Source organism: Athalia rosae, chromosome 8 (genome assembly GCF_917208135.1).
Source record: "Athalia rosae chromosome 8, iyAthRosa1.1, whole genome shotgun sequence".
Classification (NCBI taxonomy): domain Eukaryota; kingdom Metazoa; phylum Arthropoda; class Insecta; order Hymenoptera; family Athaliidae; genus Athalia; species Athalia rosae.
This window is the reverse complement of record NC_064033.1, coordinates 7,940,613-7,949,935: the sequence shown is the minus strand read 5'-3', so window position 1 is coordinate 7,949,935 and position 9,323 is coordinate 7,940,613.

Genomic DNA, 9,323 nt, shown 5'->3' with positions numbered 1-9,323 from the left:
TAACCTCAAGATATCTTTCAGACATCCTTTTACAGATATTCAGACGATTACACATCAGGTTCATACTACGGATATGTATTTATCTAAAACAAATCCACAAGACATGTCCTAGAGATTCTTGATCAGATATCTATGGAACTAGACATCATATATATACTATGGAAATGTATTTATCTGAAACAGATCCACAAGACATCGCCTAGTGATTCTCCAACCGATATCCATGGGATTGGACATCAAACATATATTCTGCGAATATGTATTCATCTGAAACATATCCACAAGATATCCCAGTCAACTAAAACGAATTGAGCTTGTGGAAAATGGGATCAACACGAATCAAAAAGACCTGTGTCAATTCTTTGGAATTGAAAATAATTGCGAGAATTGACAAATAGATCTTTTCAATTCCAATTGATTCGTGTTTATTCCGTTTTTAACACACTTAATCAGTTTCGGTTCACTGGGATGTCTTCGAGAGATTTGTCTACAGATAATCAGATGATATCCAGTGGTACCGTCCAGTGTTCATTCATAAGTTATTCGATGTATTCTGAAAATATGAGTATATGAAAAGAGTCTGGAGATACACTATTGACATTATGTATGTCTATAGGGGTATTGACGTGTACATTCCGTTGAAATTATTTAGACACTTCTAGGAGATATATGACTCGAAATCTGAAAAATATCTGAAAGTTGAATAGGCATGTAATAATAATCATCAGTATGATAGAGGAATACAAATGAATCACGCAAAAATTCCTGAAAAGTTTTTGGTAACTTATAATCACTTCGAAACCTCTTTCAAGTTGGGGTCTGTTCCGAAAAAATACATGAAATAAAAGTCCAATATTATTTTGTCACTAATAATTGTTTCATACAGATCGAGTTGTTATGAGGATGTTGAGTAGTACACATGATTTTTATCTCTCAATTACATTTATTAACTTTTACTCATATATGATATTTCATCATATACTAATTGATTCTGAAAACTACTGAGCAGCATTCAGACATCTTATTGTTAGACTAGAATAAGTTAATTACACGAGCAAAGTTCGAAGACACAGTATAGGAACACTTGAAAATAATTGTATTATGACTGACTATCCCTAAACAGGTACACGCTAGCCTGTAAGGCGTACAACACATGATGAATGTTACCGTATTTTTTTTTTTCTTTTCTTTGATCGACCTGGATACCTCCTTTGAGGTGCTTTATCCATTTAACTTAAAACTAGATATGGAGTACGAAAACTTAAATTGAAAATCACAAAAGTAAAATAGGAACTGGATACCTCTCCGGAGGTGCTTCATCTATTCAACTTAAAACTAGTTTGAACAAAAAATGAAAAGTGAAAAACGAATGTGAAAAACATGGGAAGATTTAACTGTTATCTGCCTCATGTACATTCTCGTTAGTTTCCTGATCAGTAGTAGCAGCGGTTTTCCTGCAAAATATTATAATAAATAATTGATTGTTTAACTTTGAACCGTAAGTAATTCAACCATGTGGATTATATGGTCCATGTAATGGTCTTACTTTGATTTTGACTGTGTACGAGCTGGAGCGTGGCGAAGCCAATCTTTTATTTGGTCCTTGATTTCTTTATCGGTTACTGTATTATAGTTCCGTTTTCTTATTGTTTCTGGAATCAAACCATTACATTCATTAATCTATCTAATAGACTCAATTAGAAATAGACTATACTTACTGAATATAATATCTCTCAAAGTGAGTTTTGAAAAAGTTTCTTTTCCCTTAAGTCCCAGCCAATTATATTGAGCAGCTAGTTTATCTGCGAAGATTAGACGAAGGAGGCTAACCACACATTCCCTTGCACTACTTCCACCAACAAGCTGCAATTGGGCTATCTGAAAAGTAATATCAGTTGACCATCAATTCGCTCACAGCGGCGGACATCGTCATGGCATTACCAGATGTACTTTAAGGTCATTGTACATATCGTATTGAATTCCTCATTTATAAATTGGCAAAAACCTTTCATTATATGAAATAATTCACAGGAACCCGAAAATAAATCTGAAGCACTTGTGAGAATTACTTATTTGTGACGACATTCCAGTAACTAGTATTATCTAAGACCGAGGCAAAAATGAAAAATATTTTTCATAGAATATTATACTTCCATAGTTTTCTATAATATCGACATCTGAAAGTTGAACAAATGCATAAACAGCAAAAAACGATATAAAGCCTCCTTGTGACGTCACGTACCAACTTCTCGGCATAAGATTTATCTTTCAACATTGACTCGATCATCTGTATATCTGCTTTTCTTTGTAAAGGAAACCACGCTAGCAAAGAATCTGCTTGTGTTTCTTGTTGTGATTCTTCGTCCATTACGTGTCCTGTGCGGGATGATTTGCATGAGCATTGCATGTTCGAATATCTTCGTATTGTATCCAGAAACTCAAACATCCGATTTGAATTCAGTTTCAATGGAGGAATCAATTCTCGAGAAGCCATCTGATTTAGTTGGTTCCACATTTGTAAATCAAGTTAATTGTGTAGTTCAGTTAATTGAGGACTTGGATGATAATCAATGAACGGAATCAACAAATGTAACTTTCAAATACTTTGAAGCCTTTAATGTGTAACGTGTCAATATCAGAGAGGAGAGAGAGAATAAGTATTGGGGAAGGGGGGTGGGGGGGGGGGAAACAATGAGAAAGGTAACGAGAGTAATTGGACTCTCTCCTCCGTGGGTCAGCAAGGCGGACACACGCAATGAAAAGATAAGTCGCCTGTAATTTTTAACACGTGCTCTTCGCCATTTTCGTCTTTTGTACCTGATTTTTTGTGATTATATATTTATATCTAAGTTATTTAGTGCATCCAACCTAGGTGTTTTATATTATGTTATTCGTATTTTTTTTCCCTGATTATCTATTTAAACGTTTGTGATATGGTGGTGCTATATTATTTAAATTTTACGAATCATTGTTAATCAAGAGGACCCAAGAGGATACGGAATATTGTACATAATCATTGACAAGGCCCACCATACAATTTTAATAGAAACATAAGAATGCAATCACAGGAAGAGAATAAAACAGAATAGATTAGTAACTAATGATAAGCCAGGATGTACTCACGTGTATCAACATGAAATTGCTTCAACGGATGATAAACCCTTTGTAACTCACGTGTATCCTATTGCGTATCCTCGAAGATCGGCGGTCAATCAAGCAATTTCAGATATGTTGCAAGCAGGAATAATAGGACAAAGTCAATCACCTTATTCAAATCCCATAACAACCGTACTCAAAAAAAATGGCACCGTTTGGATTTGTTTAGATGCAAGGAAGTTGAATTTGAATATGAAGGCAGATCATGAGAGGCCTAAACCATAGAGAAAATTATTCAATAACATAATCAAGTGAGAAACCTGACATCGACAGATTTCAGTAATGCGTATTGTCAAATTCCACTCGCGGAAAAATCAAGGCCTTATACAGCGTTTTAACACAACTCTTCGTTGTACCATAGATATATTGAACTAGATCAGACAAGTTCCGAAAAGTCAGAGTTATGAGGTATCAAGTCGCAAAATAAGAGTGTAAGGCTACTCCATGAACTGAGTTAGCCCCAAAAAGAAGCCTGTTTTATCAACCTGACTTCCTCTAGTTGTAATATACCGTAAGAATCTCAGGAAAGTGAACAACATAGGGAACGCATGAGCGCGAGAGAGAGCTTATGGAAGTTTCGTGAGTGCGAGACAGACAGACTGCCTGCCCCTCCGTTGCCTTTGAGTCCCCACTCCGCCAAATTGTAAACAGACCATCGCTAGAGCTGTGATCTAAGTAAGCGCGTTCGGGTTGAGAGTGTTTTTCTCTCACAATTGATAAAACAAAAACCATTAGCATAAATATGATTGACTTTGTTCCTTTAAATATTACAAAATTTTCAAAGAAGTTCCCAATTCAAAATGAAGGTTTTCTCATGAAAATACAATTTATTTTTTGTTAATGTAAATGTATTTAAATCTTTAATGATTCTAATTACAATTAATAATACTTATTACTCTTGATATCACAGACTTTTTTTATTGATTCTCTTTAAACAGGCTATCCGATCAGCTGTTCAAAATGTCCTCCCGTAGCTGCAGAGCAGAAGCCAAGACGATCATAAAATGCATGAATCGCATTCCTTTTTGTCTCTTGCGGGATGCTTGCACTAATTCCATTAATTCGATGTTACTTAGATCACAGCTCTAGCGATGGTCTGTTTACAATTTGGCGGAGTGGGGACTCAAAGGCAACGGAGGGGCAGGCAGTCTGTCTGTCTCGCACTCACGGAACTTCCATAAGCTCTCTCTCGCGCTCATGCGTTCCCTATGTTGTTCACTTTCCTGAGATTCTTACGGTATATGTCGAGGCGACGGAGCCACTTCTTTCATTCAAACGATTACGCCTCATGGGCGACATAGGTATTGCCGATTTGGTATTGTAATAATAGTATTTTCAATATCAATTAATTGATGTATCATTCACAAAAGGGTTTCCTCCAATAATAGAACAAATAATATTTGAATGCAAGGGATGATTAACGAATTCACGATTGCTGTCAATTCAAGCTTCTTCAAAAGTGTTCTGATTCCAAAATGCCAAACGTTGCTATGCAAAACAAGTTCATAAAACACTGGAATTTTGAAGATTGTGACTACGTTCGAATGATGTGATTATCCAACGTCCCAGGCATGAAAGTATAAATCACCGACATATACAGAGCGGACAACGTGAAATTGCGCACCCCATTTGCACATGCGCGATCGTCGGCATTTGTTTCGCAGAATGTCCAACAACACTCCGCTTTCAGATTTAGCTGTCAAATACAAGGACCTAACCTGAACTTTTCGATGAGTGTATTTCTGTCGACATTTAATTAATCTCTCATTCAATTGATCAATTTTATTTGATGCTATGCCACCCTACTTATCTGTGTCTGGTTTTGTGTCGCATTATTCACCTGACACAACATACCTCAGTCATATTTAAATACGGCGATCTTAGCTGTATTGGTGATCGACAATTTGACAGCTACAGCTGAAATCTGAGGCTGTTGGTACAACACGCTAGCAGATGATAAATTCGACTGCCGTTTTGATTTACGCTTGCGCACAAAATCTGGGTGCGCAATTTCACGTTGTCCGCTCTGTATATATATATATCTCTCTAGTAACCTTTGCCACAAGTCATTTTTGAGTCATTTTTGTATCGTTGTTTTCTCGGTTGCAATAAATATTGTTAGCACTATTTGGCCACTTGGAAATATTATATGTTAGAGACCTTAAAATACTCTACATTGGTGACCCCGACGTGATCCGGGTGGATTTTTTTTTAAACTTAACCAAAGGCGCATTGCCACGCGACCATCTGCCGTGTGAAGCGGACTTCTGACTCCTGGCATTTCATTGAACATTTGACCTGCCCAGCGACCGATCACTCACAAGAACAAAAGGCATGAGTCTGGGGAACGTGTTCTCGAGGAGTTTCAGCAGCAACAACAAGCGAAAATTGACGAACTTACGACTCAAATTCAGCAGCTTTTGAAAACACCAGTAGCAGCTGCACAGATCGCATCAGGTTCAAACGTCCAGCCTGGTTCTTTACCAAATACACAACAGGCCATTACACTCAGCAATGAGACTGTAGCTGTTGTTGACCTAATTAAATTGCCATCATTCTGGAAGACTTACCCACATTTATGGTTTGTTCAAGTGGAAGCTCACTTTACTGTTAGAAGGATCACCAACGATCACAGTAAATACGCTCACGTGCTAGCTAAGCTAGATTCAGAGGCTCTGAAACAGATCTCTGACATTCTCAAAAAACCCTCCGACACAAGATAAGTACAAATTTTTGATAGAAGAACTTATCATAAGATTTACTGAATCCGTAGGAAAACAACTACAGTTACTAACAGGTTCAGAGCTAGGACACAAGAAGCCCTCTGGATTACTCAGAGAAATAAAAACACTCACAGCTGGATGTGTCACGGGAGAGATGATGCAGTCTCTTTAGATGAACCATCTGCCCATCGCATTACGCAGCATCTTATCTGCTACAGAATCAGTAGAGCTTGAGAAGATGGCAGAGCTGGCAGACAAAATTCACGACATCTTTGCTCCTGCAATTATCATGGCCACTCATCACACCAACTCGCACAAGAGTAGTTTGGACGACAGGCTGCATTCAATTAACGAGGAATTCGATTCATTGCTTCAAGGTTTCAGTGAACTAACAACCAAAGTTAGTAACCTCTACAATCACTCTTGCCATCGCTCTCGTGCAAACAATCAAGAGCTAATTCAACATCTCCAGCCAACACAAACACCACAGCAATATGTTTTTACCACTGGAAGTATGGTGATAAAGCCCAAAGGTGCACTAAACCTCGTGCAATAGGTTTTACAACTCCACAGCCGGATAACTAGATAGACTGTCGTCAATAAACTTTGTTGGCGACAGTAAACCGATTAACATAACAGCAGAAAAACGCTTTTACCTAATAGACAAGACTACTCGATAGAAATTTTCGATTGATTCTGGCTCAATAGTCTCAGTATTACCGGTTCAGTATTTTGCCAATAATCCCAAGCAAGACGTTTCCAAACTGTACGCAGCAAATTTTGCAGTGATTCATACATATGACACCCACGTACTTTCATTGGACTTTAATCTTCGGAGGAAGTTTACATGGACATTCCTGCTCGCTGATGTTCAGTCAGCGATTCTGGGAGCTGATTTTCTCGCCCATTCCGCATTGCTCGTGGATCTTCACAATCAACAGCTTAGTAACTCCGCCACTTCATGTACTTCTCAAGGTAAAGTGTGTAGGACGTCATTACATGGCATTTCAACGTCGAGTTCTAATGTTAATTAGAACCTGGACTAACTTCAAAAATTCATCCGCATCAGAAAGCCATCATGCCCTTTGACATCACTGAAATCTTCTGCTGCACATCGGATTGTCACCACTGAGCCTCCAGTTGTTGAGCGTCCTCGAAAACTAGCAGGGGAAAAAGCTACAGCGGCAGAATACAAGATCAATATTATGTTAGAATCTGAGATTTGTCAACCATCAAGCAGCCCTTGAGCCAATCCAATACATTAATCATGGAAAGAATTAAAGGGCTGGTGTCTTTGTGAGGATTACCGTAACTTGAATTTAATTACGATACCACATAAATACTCACCACCACTGATTCAAGATTTTTTTCCACTTTTGTATAGAAACACAATTTTTCTACATTGGCTTCAGTCCGTGCATACCACCAGATACCCATGCACACTGATGATATTGAAAAACAGCAATCGCAACACCTTGGGGACTCTTCGAATATCTGGTGATGTCATTTGGACTTGAAAACGCTACAGAAACCTTCCAAAGATTCATCGACTCTATCTTCCGGAATCTGAACTTCGTTTTTGCGTACATTAATGACATTTCAATCACGTCCGCAACATCGAAGAAACATCATGAGCATCTTCGCATAGTCTTTGAAAGGTTACAACAGCAGTCTCTCACCATCAACGTCGATAGAAGTGTACTTGGAGTACCCGAGTCACTTTCTTGGGCTATGTAATTAACTACAAGGGTTATCGACCTTCAATTGAATGAGCAGATAAAGTCAATAACTTTCCTAAACCAGAAACTGTCATAGAACTACGATGGTTTTCGGAAATGATTAATTATTATCGTAATGTTCTTCCTAATGCAGCAACATACCAAGTACCACTCAATGCATATACGAAGAATTCCCAAGAGAAGAACGACAGAACTAAAATCATCTGGACCTCTGAAAGTGAAAAAGCATCCGAAACCTGTAAGCAAAGCTTAGCCTTTATCACGTTAACAGCTTATTTGTCTCCAACAGCACCTCTTATACTCACAACAGACGCCTTAACAATAGCTTTTGGAGCTGTTCTGGAGCAAATAAAAGATGATATCACGAAACTAGTTGGTTTTTTCTCAAGAAAATTCAGTGATACAGAGATCAGATACTCCACAAATGATCGGGAGCTTTTGATAATTTTCGCTGCTGTTAAACACTTCAAACACCTGCTTAAGTGTCGCCAATTCATTATAAAGACAGATCATAAGCCATTTATTCATACTTTCCAACAAAAACCGGAGAAAGCATCTGATCAACAATTAGGGCAGCTGAATTACATATCTCAATTTTCCACCGACATTATCTATGTGAAAGGTGGGGACAACATAGTAGTGGATGCTCTCTCCAGAATCAACACCATCAACCTGATCAACATGCCAACACCATCAAGTTCTCTTACCATTTTACAAGCACAGGAGCTTAATGATGATTGCAAGATCTGATTAGAAACTATTTATCACTCAAACTGCAGAAACTCACAGCGAAGCCAGATGTTAGCATTTATTGCGACATTTCATCGGAAATCATACGACCATTTATTTCATCTGCACTTCGTCGACAAGCCTTCAATAGCGTCCGTGGCTTGGCTCATCCCAATGAGAAAACTACCTCTCATCACTTCAAACGAAAGTACATCAGGCCTGGCATCAAACGAAATGCTATACAATGGTCTCAAGAATGTCTTGCCTGTCAACGAGCGAAAATTCATCGTCACAATCGACTGCCGCCCGAGCAAATTGATGTACCAGATAATCGATTTGATCACATACATCTCAACCTTATTGTTCTTCCTGAGGTAAAAAATTTCCGATATTGTCGGACAGTAATTGATAGATTCTCTGGGTGGTCAGTCGCAATACCGCTCCAAGACACGACGGCAAATACGGTGGTGACAGCACTTTTTGATCATTTGATATCACAGTTTGGAGCACCCTTGACGATCACTACAGGACCCAGGTTCTCAATTCGAATCTGAGCTCTTCAAAGCTCTTACCAACTTCATTGGAGCTACCAGAGTTAAAACAACGCCGTATCATCCCGCATCAAATGGCATGATAGAACGTTGGCATCGCACCCTTAAGCAGCCCTCATGTGTTCACCGAAGCCTCAGCCTGACATATTGTCAACAGTTTTACTTGGCCTTTGGACCAGTTTCAAACAAGATCTTCAAGCAACGCCAGCAGATCAAATCTTTGGGACTAGTCTGAGAATACCAGGCGAATTGTTCATCCATCAAGATACCCCCGCTAATCCAAAAATGTTTCTGGTAAAACATAGAGAATACATGCGTGGACTTCGTCCCACCACCACTTCTCACTATTCCAAAACGAGAATTTTTCTACAAAAAGATTTGTACACATGCTCACATGTCTTCATCGGTTGTGACCATGTTAAGGG